The following is an 18900-nucleotide window of genomic DNA, read 5'->3' on the forward strand; positions in this document are numbered from 1 at the left end:
TTAAGCCACACGCTGAAACTATCATACGAAACTTTCCCATTATGTTGGCGTTCTTTGTCCCGGGCCACACTACAGTAATTTCACTGAAATTTTGATATGAAATTATGCGTCTCTATATCGACGTCCATAGTAGAGTAAAATCATAAAATTGCTGTAGTGGGGAATTCGATTTAAGAACACCTAATTTCATGAAATTTTTCAATGAAATTCATACTAGTGTGGACCAGGACTTAGGTCGAGTTCCCCAATACAGTAATTTTATAAAATTACTTTAGTATGGAACTCGATCTATGAACGCCAAAATAATGGGAATGTTTGGTATGAAAGTTTCAGCGTGTGGCTTTAGACTTAATAAGGCCAGACAATCATGTACGAGATCCAAACGAGATTTCTTTTATTTTTATTGTGTTGAAATGAAGCGGAACAAAAAAGGCAGCCGGCGAGGCTTGTTCTGTACCGATGTCTTAAATGTCGAAATTTAATCAGCTCGTTGCTTGCTTTCTTCGCTTTGCTCTAGTAAAAGAATAAAAGCAAAAAGGCAACCTACATCTTTCGTCTTAGCCGTTCCACAGTTTATACAGTTGGCCCTTCAGCCCAAACTATTTAGTTTGCTGTCAAATACATTATTGTGACATAAAATACAAAGGAAATCAAATCACAATAATGAACAATATATTATGTTTGTTGTCAAACCTTGTTAACAGAACTCTGAATGGCCAACTGTATAAACTGTAAGCCGTTCTTTATTCTTCTACGAGAAATACAGCCATGCAAACAAGAAAAATACATTGTGTTTTTTACCTTAAGAGCCCTGTTGTTGTCCTTTTGCTACAAATTGTACTGTTGCGGAATTAGGTTTAACTAATCTCCGTGTAGACGTTTGATTTTGGTCTAAAACAAAAAATGCGATTTTTTATTCTGGCGATTATTTCAGTTGTCCTAAAGCGTGGTACACACCATAATTTTTGACTGCCGGAAATGTCGGTAACTGTCCAGCAAACACAAAATATTTTGTGGCTGTTTGATGACTGACAAAAATTAACGGCCACACTGGCAAGCAACCGATTATTTGAGCAAAACTGATCGTGTGTACCCCGCTTAAAACTCGACTTTCGACTTTTTCATAAACGCAGAAAATCGATTATAAAGTGTGTTCGTTTACTCAACAATTTGTACAAGTCCAGTAACTTCTTGTAATCGACTAAGATCTTTTGCATTGTGCTGTAGAGTAAACGAACAAGATCCAGTAACAATTTGTACAAATTTTGAGTAAACGAACACACATATTATCGATCATTCGTCGATTTTCGAGTTTTCTTTGGAAGCTGTAAAACGGCCTAAACTGGAAAACCGCCAAGTCAGCAATCAATCTCTAAAGCAACACGCTGAAACTTTCATACGAAACTTTCCCATTATTTTGGCGTTTATAAATCGAGTTCCATACTAAAGTGATTTTTTGAAATTACTGTATTGGGAAACTCGACCTAAGAACGCCAAAATAATGGGAATGTTTCGTATGAAAGTTTCAGCATGTGGCTTTAGAGAATGGACAAAGTTACTCTAAAGCCACACGCTGAAACTTTCATACGAAACTTTCCCATTATTTTGGCGTTCTTAGGTCGAGTTCCCCAATACAGTAATTTCATAAAATTACTTTAGTATGGAACTCGATCTATAAACGCCAAAATAATGGGAAAGTTTCAGCGTGTGGCTTTAGAGTTATGCGATTTTCCATCCAAAGTCAAAGTCGATTTTTAGACATTTGACTGAAAAAATCGATTTTCAGCATGTGGCTTTAGAGAATGGACAAAGTTACTCTAAAGCCACACGCTGAAACTTTTATATGAAACTTTCCCATTATTTTGGCGTTCTTATAGCCCGTTTCCACGGTACGTCGTTCGTTCTCTATTCGTCGTTCGACCCTCAAATACGAATAAATTACTTGATTCCCCATACAAAATTCTGAGAACGAACGAAGATTTTTCTATGTTGTTCAAGTAGAAATACTCTCCGAACAACAATAAAATATGTCCCATCCCTAACAAATGAGAGAATTTATCGAAAAAAATAATTATGACATGTCTAAATTCAAAATTGAAAAATTTGTTGAAAACACAAAAACTTTTAGAAAAAAGGAAAAAGATGAATGAAAATTAATGAACTAAACATTTTATATAGATGCAGAAGGAAGATGGTTGTGTTTCCTTCTTAATTCCACACACATTTCTTGTCCATTAGTTCAAAATCGCGTAAAAAATCAGAAACAAAAAGGAAACAAATAACTGAAAGTCTGTATGCACAAACATTGTTTTGACATGTCTCTCTCTCTCTCTTTAATTTTGAAAATAGAAAGATATAAAAATATATTGAAAATACAAAATTATTCAGAATTTATGGAAAAAATGAAAGAAATGTGTGTAGATAAATATAGAAGATACATTTAAAGGAAAATCTATTGTTTTCCTATTCATATAATGTATATTTTATGTGTTTTCGGTCCTAATTTTCGTGAAAACAAGGAAACAAATATAAAAGAGATTTTGTTTATGTTTCTGTTAATTACGAATGGTGTCGTGGAAACGGGTTAATTCGTGTACGTCGTTCGACAGGCGAACAACGTAATTGAAACGCTCGTGTGAACATGACATTAGGTCGAGTTCCCCAATACAGTAATTTCATAAAATTACTTTAGTATCTCTTATGTGACACGCTAAAACTTTCATACGAAACTGTCCCATTTTTTGGCGTTCTTAGGTCGAGTTCCCCATTACACTAATTTCATAAAATTACTTTTGTATGGAACCCGATCTATGAACGCCAAAATAATGGGAAAGTTTCGTATGAAAGTTTTAGCGTGTAACATAAGAGTATGGAACTATATCTATAAACGCCAAAATAATGGGAAAGTTTCGTGCGTGTGGCTTTAGAGTTATGCGATTTTCCATCCAAAGTCAAAGTCGATTTTTAGACATTTGACTGAAAAAATCGATTAATCGAAAGTCGATTTACCTATCCCTAGCCTCGGTCAGTAGTATCTTTTTGACGCCGAAACGACTAAATGTAATCGTCTTCGAAGTGATAAGTAAAAAAATCATTTGTTAACAGCATTTTCAGGGATTTTCCCCAATTCGGGAATATTTTTTATAAATTGTGCCTTGTTCTCTAGGGAGAACGTTTCAACTAAGGTCTATTTAATAAAGTCATGCAATACAACAGCATCAAATAAATAAAAAACTTTGTTAAAGTTTTCATACTATGAATCCACAATGACGTCCACCCATTTACGTCACTTATAATTTCATCATGACTGCAACGATAGTTCGTTTATAACGCACACAGACACATACCACAATATAAGTGGTTTTGCATTGTAAAATAACAACTTTTAACGCACTACATTAAAGCTGAAAACACATCCAACGTTTGAGTAATGTATTGTGTCATTTCTGGTAGAAGAATAAAGAATAATTTTATTCATCTACCATGATACAATGATACAAGGTAACCTCACGCTCACAACTCGCATAGTTGTATTTGCTTTGCCGTCCCTTCATTGACAAAATGTTTTTGACAAACTTTGTATATGTTAAAACATATATACATATGTCAGTTATATTTACAATTTCAAATTGTAATAAAATTTTATTCTTTCAAATTTTGATTAATATTTTAAGGGAAAATAAATTGCCATTTCAAATTTTCGACAGACAATGGCACAGCCCATATCGGGAGATTTGCTTGCGGGTTGTGACAGTGGTGGTTTCTTCGATGCTATGAGACCTGTGTTAACCAGAAGTTTCCCAAACAATTAATTAAACAATTGTCAACAATTTTGGAAACATCGCTGCATGGAACAACACAATAACAATAGAGGTTTCAATAACACCAACTCCTCCCCCACCTAAAAATTCAGATCTTCGGAAAAAAATTAAAAAAAATGAAGCCCAATAAATCTGAAGTCGCCAGCGGTGATGCTCGTGGTGGATTGGAATGTTAATGGCTCATCCACAGCCCATTAGATTTGAAGAAGATAAAAGTGAAACAATAACAAAATAAAAATTGTTGCCCAAATTGTTTCTCTATGAAAGACAAGAGCATGGTGGATGCGATGCGGCATCCAATAACCAGGATAATTTCTTTGAATTTTCCACCCAGTCACCACGCAATACCTCAAAGGGTTCACTTGCTAAGAAACTAGACAAACCTGTGACAGGTCAACTACGAATTGCCACAGAAAGCAACACACTCATGACTCAAAATTCTAAAAGTGTTTGCGATATCGAAACCCCTGATCAAGGAAAGACTAAATCAAAACCTTTGGCGTCATTCCATGAAACTCAATCATCTTCTGCTTCCCCAACATCTTCTATGGAAAACAAAAGATGCTCTGGAAATGAGTAATGTTTGACACTAAAATCAACATTATTAAGAACTCCACATGTATGCCAAATCATGGTCCAATATCTTCAAATAATCTATCAAAAATTCATGAAGATTCAATACATATAAAGGACGAGGACATATCAGCATAAAAAATTGTCTAAATTAAGTTTTTAGATAACTCATTTTGGAATTATAGCATCGATGTCAGGCAATCGGAATGTGTTGCTATACTATATGATACCTACCCCACAAACACATACAATGCTATTTATTTAGACTTATTATTTCTACATTTATGTCTACTTCTCCTTTTATTGTTTTTTATAGTTACAGAAAAATATCTAATAAAAAAAACTATATTACAAAATTTCTTCGTAACTTTTTAATACTAACGCACAGTGGATCCACTTGTATGGAGAAAGTGGCCAAAAATATTTCAAGTGTAAATATCAAGCTAATTCGTCGTTTAAAGCTTTGTGCTGTTGCGAAGATTGTTTTAAGAAAGCATGAGCGTAACATTCTCCCCCCTTCCCCTCTGGAGGGGGCTTACGGTAAGAATCGTTTTATGCAGTTAATACAAAATTGCATGAATAAAAGTCCCGACTATCTTATGATGCAGAAATAGGCATCTAGAAACAAAACAATCTCCAAAACAACATAAAATCCAACCAATTTAGCGGATCAAAAAATAGATATTTTTGTCTGAAAATTGCAAAAAATTTTAATATAGATCTTATAGCGTTCTTCCAGGAAAGCAGACACCGCCCATATAAGACAAATTTGGAAGAAGATTTCTTCGCCTTGACGTTGATGCCAATTTTGTTAATGTACATGGTCAGATATCGGTATTATACGCTAATATATCCATTGAAACCCTTTTCTAAGGCAGTTTAGTCAGCGACCCACCATTTATAGTCTGGCACTAGATGGCAGCTGATATTACTACTGAATAATCTTAAACCCATGACCTACATTGGAAAATTAATCCCGAGGTGGGCACTGGTGGACTAAGAAAACATACAGATAACTGGAATTCCACAACACTCTCAAACACTGTTTTTTAAAGAAAATTAAGCTATTATCCCCTCCTTCAAAATCCACTACAATATTTTTCAATACGTATAAGTTTCGCGATATTTAGAATATATTTACAGGCACTTAAAATATTGGGTGTTCTCACAACAAATGTTCTGATTTTGGAGTCATTCTTAAGAAGTGCTCGTTTGAATGAAACAAAAACTAATATATTTTTAAAAAGCTCCATGTCATAGCTGCGGATATGCCAGATGTTGTACCAAAACTTTGACATTATTTTTTTTATTTTTGGCCAATGGGTGGATCCACTTTGTAACGGCCTAGAAAGATAAAAATCAGTAACGTCAGCTTTTTAATTTTTTCCACTTCTTGACCTTATCTGCAGCAATGGTACGTTTTTCTGCAGCCAAAGCGAGGGAGCAGCGGCGAACCCCGACATAAGGATATAACTTGATAAGTTGACGAATTTTGGACAATGGATTGAGACGACAACAATGACGGAAGTCTTTCTTGCGGAGTCAAGGAGTGCGTTACGGATTTCTTCAGATTTGAGAAGGCGAGATAAACCGGTGCTGGTCATCTTGGATTGAGGAACATTGCATCCTTCTTCCGAGATCTGCAGATTTCCAACTATGAAATTAAAAAGCGCATACAAATATTATTTGTCTTTTCTCATTTCGTATTCAGCTTGAAAGTGGTAAATTGACTTACCAGGTCGGTTTTTGTTGTAGCAAATATGTTCCTTCGAGTGTTATATCAGTTACCATGTTCTGATTCATCTGTGTGTGGACTTAAAAATTCTACAGCATGGACCCGTTGCATCCCCAATACGAATTAAGGCGTCTGCATTGTACGGATCTTAACTAGGCTAAAACCACTCGCGTTTGCATTGGCAGCTGGCGTTCTTCTGCTGCGATGGATGGGAGGTGGTCTCCAGTACGCTGGTGGACTGTGTGGCAGTAGATGTAAGGCTAATATTTACATATTATTAAGATGGAAGAATTCCGATTTCCTTTTGCATATTTTAGTATATTTCCACACAACTGCAATATATCCACATGGGCAGCGATGCCTGTTTATTTTTTGCACAACGCTTACAACTTTTTATTACCAATTTTTTCGAAAAATACTTAAAAAACATTTAATATACACAATTGGTCTTTTCCAGTACTGCAAGAATCTACTAATTTGTACTATTTTTTTTGATAACATAAAGGAAAAATTGTTATCGTAGTAAAAAATAGTAGCTTCTTGCAGGTTCTGGAACAGAGCAAATATTTCAAAAGAATAAAGAATGTAAACAAACAATATATTTTTTGAAATTTTGCCTTTTATGGCGAAGATCATTTTTTTTAATGATTTTTGTTAATTTTCTCGTTTAGAGTTAAGCTTGATGATCTGAAATTATTTGCAAGTGAAAAAGGAAAGCCAAGGACTCGAACCCACATAGTCACCAAATTACGTTACCTGGTTTCATTGGTGGTAATGCAAATCTTCGGACGTATCGACTATGCAATGGCTTCTCTGTCCTAGAACTTATCGTTTTTCAAATGCAAATGTGTTTTTGTACATTAACGCGGATACTTGGCCACAGAAATGTATTCTTCATGACAAACGCTTTTTGCGCTGACTTTGAAGTTATGAGTTGGCTTTGAACGCTAACACGCCATGACAACATTTTTTGATATGTTTTTCAAGGACGTGGGTTCAAATCCCAGCCGGGCTCAGCCTGTTTTTTATTTTTTGAAATTTTGCCTTTTATGGCGAAGATCATTTTTTTAATGATTTTTGTTAATTTTCTCGTTTAGAGTTAAGCTTGATGATCTGAAATTATTTGCAAGTGAAAAAGGAAAGCCAAGGACTCGAACCCACATAGTCACCAAATTACGTTACCTGGTTTCATTGGTGGTAATGCAAATCTTCGGACGTATCGACTATGCAATGGCTTCTCTGTCCTAGAACTTATCGTTTTTCAAATGCAAATGTGTTTTTGTACATTAACGCGGATACTTGGCCACAGAAATGTATTCTTCATGACAAACGCTTTTTGCGCTGACTTTGAAGTTATGAGTTGGCTTTGAACGCTAACACGCCATGACAACATTTTTTGATATGTTTTTCAAGGACGTGGGTTCAAATCCCAGCCGGGCTCAGCCTGTTTTTTATTTTTTGAAATTTTGCCTTTTATGGCGAAGATCATTTTTTTAATGATTTTTGTTAATTTTCTCGTTTAGAGTTAAGCTTGATGATCTGAAATTATTTGCAAGTGAAAAAGGAAAGCCAAGGACTCGAACCCACATAGTCACCAAATTACGTTACCTGGTTTCATTGGTGGTAATGCAAATCTTCGGACGTATCGACTATGCAATGGCTTCTCTGTCCTAGAACTTATCGTTTTTCAAATGCAAATGTGTTTTTGTACATTAACGCGGATACTTGGCCACAGAAATGTATTCTTCATGACAAACGCTTTTTGCGCTGACTTTGAAGTTATGAGTTGGCTTTGAACGCTAACACGCCATGACAACATTTTTTGATATGTTTTTCAAGGACGTGGGTTCAAATCCCAGCCGGGCTCAGCCTGTTTTTTATTTTTTGAAATTTTGCCTTTTATGGCGAAGATCATTTTTTTAATGATTTTTGTTAATTTTCTCGTTTAGAGTTAAGCTTGATGATCTGAAATTATTTGCAAGTGAAAAAGGAAAGCCAAGGACTCGAACCCACATAGTCACCAAATTACGTTACCTGGTTTCATTGGTGGTAATGCAAATCTTCGGACGTATCGACGGACGTATTGACATACAATAACAACAACTTTCATATTGTTTAGAATGAATGGTTGTATTTGGCAGCTCAAGGACGGTTTTTACAAATGAGATTACCTTCTTATTGTGCCATGTTCATCTACCAGAAATGACACAAAACTTTACTCAAACGTTGGATGTGTTTTCAGCTTAATTGTCACATAGACTTTTCTTTTGGGTAAAACATATATGTATACTTCTATTGGCTATATCACACCATATGTTTTTTCAGATGTATGACATCAGCTGTAGTGGGATTCTGTAACTCATTTTTGCTGTTATCGATAATTGTCGGTAAAATTAAAATGCTTATAATTTCGATAATTAACGAAATTTTTCGGTAAGTTAACGATGAATAGAAAGTAGTCGCTAGCCTCTACCGACACAAACAGTGATGCCAACTTTTGACTATTTTGTTCGTCGGATGTGAATTGTTATGCGAGTTAAGGGAAGTACACACTATCATTCAAAACTGACAGTCAACGTACTTTTAGGACAGTTTTTTTGGCAAATAACAACTTTTATTTAGCTAAAAACGTTTTAAATACAATACATATATACGGTATTATTTAGTGATTACAAAAGAAAATTTTCAGATATGCTTTGATATTCACGAAATAGACCTCGATGCTTGTCAATGTGTACTATACTTTAAGCCTTCTTCATACTAAGGCTAATTTGCTCTATATTCGTTGTTCGAACCCAAATTACGATATAATTACTTCATTTCCCATAAAAAAATTTGAGAACGAACAACATTGTTCGATTTAAATTACTTTCAGAACGACGATAAAATGTGTCCCATCTCTAACAAATGAGATAATTTATCGAAATAAATTATGACAGAAAAAATAAAAAATTAAAAATGTTTTAAAAATCCAAACCTTTTTAGAAAAACTGCAAAACATGAATGAAAAGAAAACGGTTTAACGACTAGTATACATTCAAATCATAGCAAATGTTGTCTCCTCTTTCATTGCAGTTGCATTTCTTGTCCTTCGTTTCAAATTTGCATACAAATTTAGAAACAAAAATCAAATGCCTGCGGGAAAGTCTGTATACCAAAAAGTTATTTAGGCAGGTCTCCCTCGTTAATTTGTAAAATAGAAAATTTTTAAAATATACTGAAAACACCAAAATTTTGAGAAAAAAATAGAAAAAATGAATGAAAATAATATAATTTAATATTGATATATTATATATTACCGCCTGTTCATGTATGTCGCACGGAAACCCGTACGAAAGGAAAGCAGTCACTCGCTTCCGTCTAAAAATGCGTTCATGTATTTCGCAAACTATCGTGCGACTGCCGTTACGTATCCTATCCGAAATACTACTAATTTGAATGTACATTTGTACAACTATGTTCCATAAATGAGAGCCAAATGAGAAATGAAAACAAAATCCACATATACATACAAATATTGGAATATGTGTGATTTGTTTTGTTTGAAAAATAAAATGTGTCGGTATTTTGAATTATTTTATTTAATTGATTTCTTCAAAATAATGAATGAAAGCGCCATTGAAACGTATCTGTAAAATTTTTATTTTGTTTCAAGAATGTGTTGCATAAATTTGTTTTAAGATTTTCGGTGTTATTCGCGAGTTTATATTCTACTCGGCAGCTACAAAGCAAGTGAGTGATTTTGACATTCTCTTTCTATAAGAGACAGTCCTTTCGAAATACATAAACCCAAATTTAATGGAAAAGTGTACGTTTACGTGTTATTTCGTAGGGCTTGTCGGTCGCATAAATTTTCGTTTCGAAGGTGTTTACATGAACAGAAAATGATTTTTTCCCACTTCCGAAGCGCAAGAAACCTTTCGGTCGACATACATGAACAGGCTGTTAATATAGATATCTGTAAGAAGGACAAATATTTTTCAGTTGATATCAATTAATTTTACTCGAATTGTGTACCATGTCGTATGAACGGGTTAATTCGTGTTCGTAATTATGAGAACGAACGACGTGATTCAAATGATGGTATGAACATGGCATTATACACGATCAGTTTTGACTAGAGCTGGTAAAAAAATCGATGCCACTATCGATAATATCGATTACTATTTAAAAATTCAGTATCGATAGATAGTTTTGACTATCGATATTATCGGAACAAAAACCCCTAACCTGAAATCCATTGAAATAAATAGAAATTTCGCTGCTTTTCGGTTATGTGTGTGTAAGAAAGTAAGTCCGTAGTCTCACGTACACATTTTTCGGTAAAGTAAAATATATTTTTTTACATTTTTTATAAAATAAAAGTAGTTGCTTATTCTCCTTTACATTTTTGTGAACTACTTTTACATAATTTCAAGAAAATCATTGACATTTCCGCCATTTTCATCTCCAAATTAATTGCGATGACAACTTAACGATAATATCGATAGCAATCGATATTTTAAAACATTATATCGAAAATATCTAATGTTGGGAATATCGATGGTTTGCCAGCTCTATTTCTAGACCTTTCAGACCAAAAAGTCGATTAATCGAATTCTAGACTAGAAATCGAAGTAGACTTTTGGTTATATAAATGGTCTGTTCCAGAAACTGCAAGAAGCTACTACTTTTTACTACGATAACAATTTTTCCTTTATGTTATCGAAAAAAATAGTAAAAATTAGTAGATTCTTGCAGTTCTGTAGTGGGATTCTGTAACTCATTTTTGCTGTTATCGATAATTGTCGGTAAAATTAAAATGCTTATATTTTCGATAATTAACGAAATTTTTCGGTAAGTTAACGATGAATAAAAAGTAGTCGCTAGCCTCTACCGACACAAACAGTGATGCCAACTTTTCTTTATGTTTTTAGTCATAATTTTGCGATTTAATTTTACCGATTTTTGTCGGTAACAACAAAAATGAGATACAGAATCCCACTACTGGAACAGACCAAAAGTTATAAAGTCGTAAAAGTTGTAAAACTCGTAAACGATTTTCATATAAATATTGTGTACGGGAACGCAAAATGTGTAAAAGTGGTAAAAATTGTAAAAACTTTTTAGTTCTGGAACAGAGCTAAAGTTTTTAATGTTAGTAATTAACCAGTACGCGTTTTATTAATTATTGACATGGGCAGACACAACAATTGGCGACGAGAATAAACAGTGCATCATAAATCAATTCAATTTACCAAAAATAGGAGAACGATCAATTACAAAAATTGCTGGAGGCCATAACCTCTATGACGGCCGCATTAGCACAACAGCAACCTACAACAAGTACAAGCGTCAATATAATTTCGAATTTTGAGCCATTCAATCCTAAAGTGGAAACGTTCCAGACATATAAAGAAAGACTGGAAATACATATTCAGTTAAAAAACGTTTTTGGCGATAAAGAGCTATGTGCCAAGCTACTCTTACAATATATTGGCACAGAAAATCTATGTATATATATAAAAGAATAGTGAGGGGAGTGACTGACTGACTGATTCACTGAGAAAGTTGAAATTTTGGGTGTAGGTTGCTGTTGGTGTGTATGGGTGAGATAAGGCTGCGTTTTTGGAAATTCGACCTAGAAGTGTACGAAAAGCACTAAAAGGTACTAAACATGGTACCCTTTGTATTAGGCAAACGGTAAGAGCTAGAATTCTGAAATTTGGAATGAGGGTAACTAATGGAGAGCTAGAAAGATGTACCAACGGGTTTTTGGAAATTCGAACTACAAGGATACGAAAAGTACAAAATGGTACTAAATTTAGTACAATTTGTATTTGTGTGAACGGATAGAGCTGGAATCCTGAAATTTGAAATTAGGGTAACATGTGGAGAGTAACAAAGAAAGGTTTTTTGGAAATTCGAACTATAAGTGCACGAATAGTACTAAATGGTACTAAATTTAGTACAATTTGGATTTGGGTGAACGGATAGAGCTGGAATACTGGCATTTGGAATGAGGGTCACTGATGAAGAGTAATAATGAAAGGTTTTTGTAAATTCGAGCTATAAAGGTACGAAAAGTACTAAATGGTACTAAATTTAGTACAATTTGGGTTTGGGTGAACGAATAGAGCTGGAATCCTGAAATTTGGAATGAAGGTCACTGATGGAGAGTAAAAAAGAAAGGTTTTTGGAAATTCGAATTAAAATTATACGAAAAATACTAAATGGTACTAAATATAGTACAATTTGGGTATGGGTTAACGAATAGGGCCGGAATCCTAAAATTTGGAAAGGGGGTCACTGATGAAGAGTAAAAAAGATGTACCAAAGGTCCTAAGTCCTAAATGGTAGTGAGTTTAGTATGATTTGGATCTGAAGAGCTGGAATCCTGAAATTTGGGATTAAGATTACTGTTGGAATATAGAATTGAGATATGGAGGTAGCTTTGGAAAATCGTACTAATGTGCACGAAGTAGTACTAAATGGTACGAAATTCGCTATAATTTGTATTTGCGGGAACAGATTATTGTTGGAGTGTAGGATTGAGGTAGTTTTGGAAATTCGTACTTATGGAAAAGTGCTAAATGGAACTACATTGGCTATAATTTGGGTTTAGGTGAACGGATAGAGCTGAGATATGAAAGTACATTTTGGAAAATCGTGTACGAAAAGTGCTAAATAAATTCGATATTAGATTAGCAATTGGTGTTTAGAGTGGAGGTAGGGAGGAGGTTTTGAAAATTCGTACTTATTTATACAAAAACTAATAAATAGTCCTCAAATGGGTTTCAGGGGAACAGGAAAACTAAATTGGGGTTAGGATATATCTATATTAATAAAAGAGAAAAGTGATTGACTGACTGACTGACTGACTGATTGATTCATCAACGCCCAGACGAAACGGCTGAAGCTAGAATCCTGAAATTTTGGGTGTGGGTCACTCTTGGTCCGAAAAGGTCAGATAAGGCTGGGTTTTTGGAAATTCAAACTGGAAGGGTACGAAAAGTACTAAAGTGTACTAAATTTGGTACCAATTCGTATTTTGTGAACGGATAAAGGTTAAAGGTTGAAATTTGGTGTGAGAATCAAGGTTAAAAGGTGCGGTTGACATAAGGAGGTGGTTTAGGAAAGTGTACACATGTGTCCGAAAAGTACTAAATGGTACTAAATTTGGTACAATTATGATTTGGGCGAACGGATAGAGCTGGAATCCTGAAATTTTGAACTAAGGCTACTGTTGGAGAGTAAAATGGATGTAGTTTTTAAAATTCGTACATATGGGTACGAAAAGTACTAAATGGTACAATTTGGATTTAGGTTGAACGGATAAAGCTGGAATCCTGAAATTTTGAACTAAGGCTACTGTTGGAGAGTAAAATGGATGTTGTTTTTAAAATTCGTACATATGGGTACGAAAAGTACTAAATGGTACTAAATTTGGTACAATTACGATTTGGGCGAACGGATAGAGCTGGAATCCTGAAATTTGAATTAAGGCTGCTGTTAGAGAGTAGAATGGAAGCAGTTTTGAAAATTCGTACTTATGGGTACGACAAGTACTAAATGGTACTAAATTTTGTACAATTTTGATTTAGGTTGAGCGGATAGAGCTGGAATCCTGAAATTTTGAATTAAGTCTGCAGTTAGAGTGTAGAATGGAAGTAGTTTTGAAAACTCGTTCTTATAGGTACGAAAAGTACTAAATGGTACTAAATTTGGTACAATTACGATTTGGACGAACGGATGGAGCTGGAATCTTGAAATTTTGAACTAAGGCTACTGTTGGAGAGTAGAACGGAAGTAGTTTTGAAAATTCGTACTTATGGGTATGAAAAGTACTAAATTTGGTACAATTACGATTTGCGCGAACGGATAGAGCTGGAATCCTGAAATTACTAAATGGTACAATTTGGATTTAGGTTGAACGGATAGAGCTGGAATCCTGAAATTTTGAACTGAGTCTACTGTTGGAGAGTAAAATGGATGTAGTTTTTAAAATTCGTACATATGGGTACGAAAAGTACTATATGGTACTAAATTTGGTACAATTACGATTTGGGCGAACGGATAGAGTTGGAGTCCTGAAATTTGAATTAAGGTTGCTATTAGAGAGTAGAATGGAAGCAGTTTTGAAAATTCGTACCTACGGGTACGACAAGTACTAAATTGTACTAAATTTTGTACAATTTGGATTTAGGTTGAGCGGATGGAGCTGGAATCCTGAAATTTTGAATTAAGGATACTGTTGGAGAGTAGAATGGAAGTAGTTTTCAAAATTCGTACTTATGGGTACGACAAGTACTATATGGTATTTAACTTTATACAATTTGGATTTAGGTTGAACGGATTTTGAATTAAAATTGATGTTGTAGTATGGGATGGAGATAATTTGGAAATTCGTACTTATGGGTTACGAAAAATAAAAAAATTTTGTACAATTAAGATTCATCGGATAGAGCTGAATTTCTGAAATTTGGAATAAAAATTGCTGCTGCAGTTTAAGATTGGCTACTTTTGGATTGTAGAATGGAAGTTGTTTAGAAAATGCGTACTTAAGGTTAGGAAAGTACTAAGTGGTACTAAATTTGGTACAATTTAGATTTAGTGTGAACGGATAGAGCTGTAGCTCTGAAATTTCGAATTAACATTGATGTTAGAGTAAGCGATTGAGATAATTTGGAAATTCGTACTTCGTAGGCTACATTTGGAGTGTAAAAGGGAAGTAGTTTTGAAAATTCATACTTATGGGTACAAAAAGTACCAAATTTGGATTTGGGTGAACGAACGGAGCTGGAATAATGAAATTTAGAATTAAGCTTGCTGTTGGGGTGTAAGATGGAGTTTGTCTTGCAAATTCTTACTTACAGGTAAGAAAAATACTAAATTTGGTACAGTTTGGATTTGGGTGAATAGAGCTGGAAACCTTAAATTTGTAACTGAGAAAAGCACTAAATTTGGTATAATTTGGATTTGGCTCAACGGATAGACCTAGAATCCTGTGATGTGGAATTGAAATTTCTGTTAGAGTGTAGGATTGTGGTAGTTTTGGAAATTCGTACTTATGGGAACGAAAAGTATGAAATTTGGTACAATTGGGATTTGGAATCTGGAATCCTGAAATTTGGAATTGAGATTATTGTTGAAGAGTAGGATTGAGGTAGTTTTGGAAATTCGTACTTATGGGTACGAAAAGTACTAAATGGTATTAAATTTGGTACAATTTGGATTTGAGTGAACGATTAGACCTGCAAGTTTTGGAAATTCGTACTTATGTGTACGAAAATTACTAAATGGTACTAAATTTGGTACAGTGGGTATTTGGGGAAACGGATAGAGATGGAATCCTGGAATTTAGTAAGACTACGATTGGAGCGTAAGATTGAGACATGGAGGTAGTTTTTGAAATTCGTACTTATGACCACGAAATATACCAAACGGTACAATTTGAGTGCACCGATAGCGCTGGAATCCTATTTTTTGGAATAAAGGTTACTGGTGAAGTGAAGGATTGAGGTAGTTTTGGAAAATCGTACTATTTGGTGTAGGGACAGTGCTGGAATCTGTATTTTTTTGGATTTAGTGTGAGTATTGGTGTACAATGTTGGTCTAGCTGTTAACATGTAAGGTTTAGATACGGCTGATCTTTTTGAAAATCGAACTAAAGCGGTACGAACAGTACTAAAATAACAATAACTATTGAATAAAATTCGTATAAGTACAATAAAATTTTCAGTGTTCGCCATTTCCATATTATATACTGTTTATTTGTTTTATATATCCTTTGCGCATACGAAGTAGCGGGCACTTTGCTAGTGTTGAATATAAGGAAGTAATTTTTGAAACGTTTACCTATGTGCATGGTATAATTAAAAAAGGTAACCTCGTGCAATCATATGATTACAATTTTTTTTTAAATTATGTTTGACAACATTTCATTGTCAAAAATGACTGCAAATGTATGTGTACCCCATTGTAAACAAATATGTATATGTATGTGTGTATGTCAAATACATTAAAAATTTTATTTAAGTAAAAACATAACATTGCTTGAAAATTCCAAAGAAACATGTTTTTCTGAAATTATAAACGTTGCAAATTGTTGATCCAACTCCTATCTTTGTGTTGGGGTTCCAACTTTGAACTGATGTTATTATTATAATAGCACGTGAAGAATGATCCATCCAAGATTCCAACACGATCCGAACTTTTTTAAGTGAGGTTTCCGAAAGAGTTGCGGATTGGAACTTCATCAACGTTTGGACAAAACATTACGAGGTGCATAGTATGGGCCAAATCGGTTGATCCATTCGAAAGTTATCGTGCGCACCATTATAGCTAAAAATTTGAAGTTTTCTGGATGAGGTTTAGACCGATATTGGGTATCTACGAACTTAAACTATGTTTGGACAAATATTGAGAGATCACGACAGACAGTCGGCCAGACCTCGACTTCAAGTTGTCTGAAACGGATTCCGTCCAAACATACTTGAGGTTCAAAACCAATATATTGGTGAAAGACATTTTTGGTCGTATCAAAGTGTATATATCCTCGTGAAGCTAAGGACGTAATCCTTCGGAAGTCTTTCCAAATCCATTGTTTGAGATATCGCTATTAACTTGTTCTTCTGTCACTGAATGTCCCGATCATGGTATAAGTAAAGAGGTAGATTTAAATGAAAAAATCTATAGAACCCTTGTTTTTCTTGAATTCCTAAAACTTCAAAATAAAAGCAACAAGTGGGTTTGTTTACAATGTATTTTTTGAGTATTTTATAAAAAACGCGAAAAATGAATGAAGAGTTAAGTTTTCTCCACATAATCGAGTTGTGAATATGATAAACTGATTGTTTCAATGCAAATCTCACCAATTTCTTCCATACAAATGGTCTAAAAACAATTTTAAAAATCATTGAATTCGATTGTTTTTAAAATTGTTTGGCATATTATTCAAACAACACACACACATACACAGTTTGTTTATATTGTTTTGAAGTTTTAAGCATACTCGAATGAAAAAATTTAAATTGACATAAAGCTTTGGCTAACCTTTCTTATTAAACCATGGTCCCGATGTAAATTCTACGTTGAAATTTATTATTACTTCCACTGAAATTTACCATTACTACCACATCCAAAATATGTTTTCATTAAAAAATATAAAAAACATTCAATTACAAGTTTACTCTTGTGCCAGACACTCAAAATAACAAATGAACATTTTTTAGCTTTTAAGAGAGAGCAGAGGTGAAGGAGCTCCCTTTCTCCCTTCTTACCCATAAGCTCAAATCATTTTCATGAAAATTTTCATAGTCTGGCACAAGACATAATTACAGACAGAATCAATTACAGAGAAATGCAGAGATGTATATTCGTTTTTTTTGAAATGAGGTTACCTTTTATTATTCTACCATGACCTATGTGTAGGAAAAGTTGGGTAACATGTTGATACCAAAACCACTTTAAATAGTTAAGGTACTAAATTTGGTGTTGGGTGTAGGAACAAAGCTGGGATTATATAATTTAAAAATACGCTATTTGTACTAAAAATACGAAATTGAAAAATATTATTATTATTGCTATTATTCGGGGGTCGGAATTTGAAAAAAAAAAAAAACTTATTTGGAGAAAAGGCCAACGTTTTATTTTAAAGCGAATATCTCTCTTCTGTAAGAGGTATATCGAAAGCAAAATCTGGCAAGGAATGTAGAAAATGTCACCTTTACAACGATGTGAAGTAGGTTGTCATAGGTGGTCAACCAACAGAGATATCTCAATAATCGGTAATGCATCCCATTTTCCATTTTTTGTGCAATAACACTAGAGGTCGGAATTTTGATCGGATCCTCACGAAATTTTGAGGGTTGATGAAGGTCTCACAGAGAAAGAAGCCTATTGATGGTTGGCGTACATCCCAATTTTCCATTTTTTTATTGTTGTACTGACGATGTACTTAAATGCGTTTCAACAAAATTGACCTGTATTAATGGAGACATTCAGAGCAAAGGCCCTAAGTTATCCCAATTTAAATATTTTGAATTTTAACAGTCAAAAGCTTATGCACAGGGGTAGTGGTGTAGGGTATCACATAGTCGGCCCCAACCCGACTATAGCCTTGGCTCACTTGTTATTTATACAATTTTTTTTTCTAATATATAAGATTAATTATTTACAATAGGCTTGATGCTGTCGGAGACTCGAAATCACAACCAACGTTGTTAAACTCCCGTCGTAATGATAATGTCTTTGCAAGGGTTGGTGAAAATGACATGCCAAAGCATTGGTGGAAATGACATGCCAAAGCATTGGTGAAAATGACATGTCAAAGCATTGGTGTAAATGACAGGCTTTGGGTCCAAAAATGAATAGCATCTTTTGGGGTCCACGCTCATATAAAATTCATCGATGAAGATGCTTAAAAGATGACATGCCAGATCACTTGCACCCATGGTTGAATGGCATATTTGGCATCGAACATTTAAAGGTCGCAATTTTGATCGTATCGTCAACAAATTTTGGGCGTTGATGAGGGTCCCGGAGGGGAAGAAGCCTATTGATTTTGGTGATGGTCGCATAATATTCAGGGGTCGGAATGGGCAAAAAAAACTTATTTGGAGAAAAAGTCAACGTTTTATTTCAAAGCGCATCTATATAGGGCATGCTAGTGAAAGTAGAAGATATCACGTTTACAACGATGTATAGTAGGTTGTCGTAGGTGGTCAAACAACAGAGATATCACAATAGTCGGTAATGCATCCCATTTTCCTTTTTTTTTTGTAATCACGC

The 18900-nt window shown here is 34.3% G+C and overlaps 1 long non-coding RNA gene across 1 annotated transcript; it reads left to right on the forward strand.

The window, feature by feature from the left end:
• Window positions 1-3062: 3062 nt before the first annotated feature.
• On the forward strand, window positions 3063-4750 carry LOC141397381 (uncharacterized). Its single transcript, XR_012411387.1, has 2 exons — window positions 3063-3427; window positions 3797-4750. It is a non-coding gene; the product is annotated as an uncharacterized lncRNA (long non-coding RNA).
• The last annotated feature ends 14150 nt before the right edge of the window (window positions 4751-18900 follow it).

This window comes from Musca autumnalis, unplaced genomic scaffold, assembly GCF_047663935.1.
Source record: "Musca autumnalis isolate F117 unplaced genomic scaffold, ASM4766393v1 scaffold_3, whole genome shotgun sequence".
NCBI lineage: Eukaryota > Metazoa > Arthropoda > Insecta > Diptera > Muscidae > Musca > Musca autumnalis.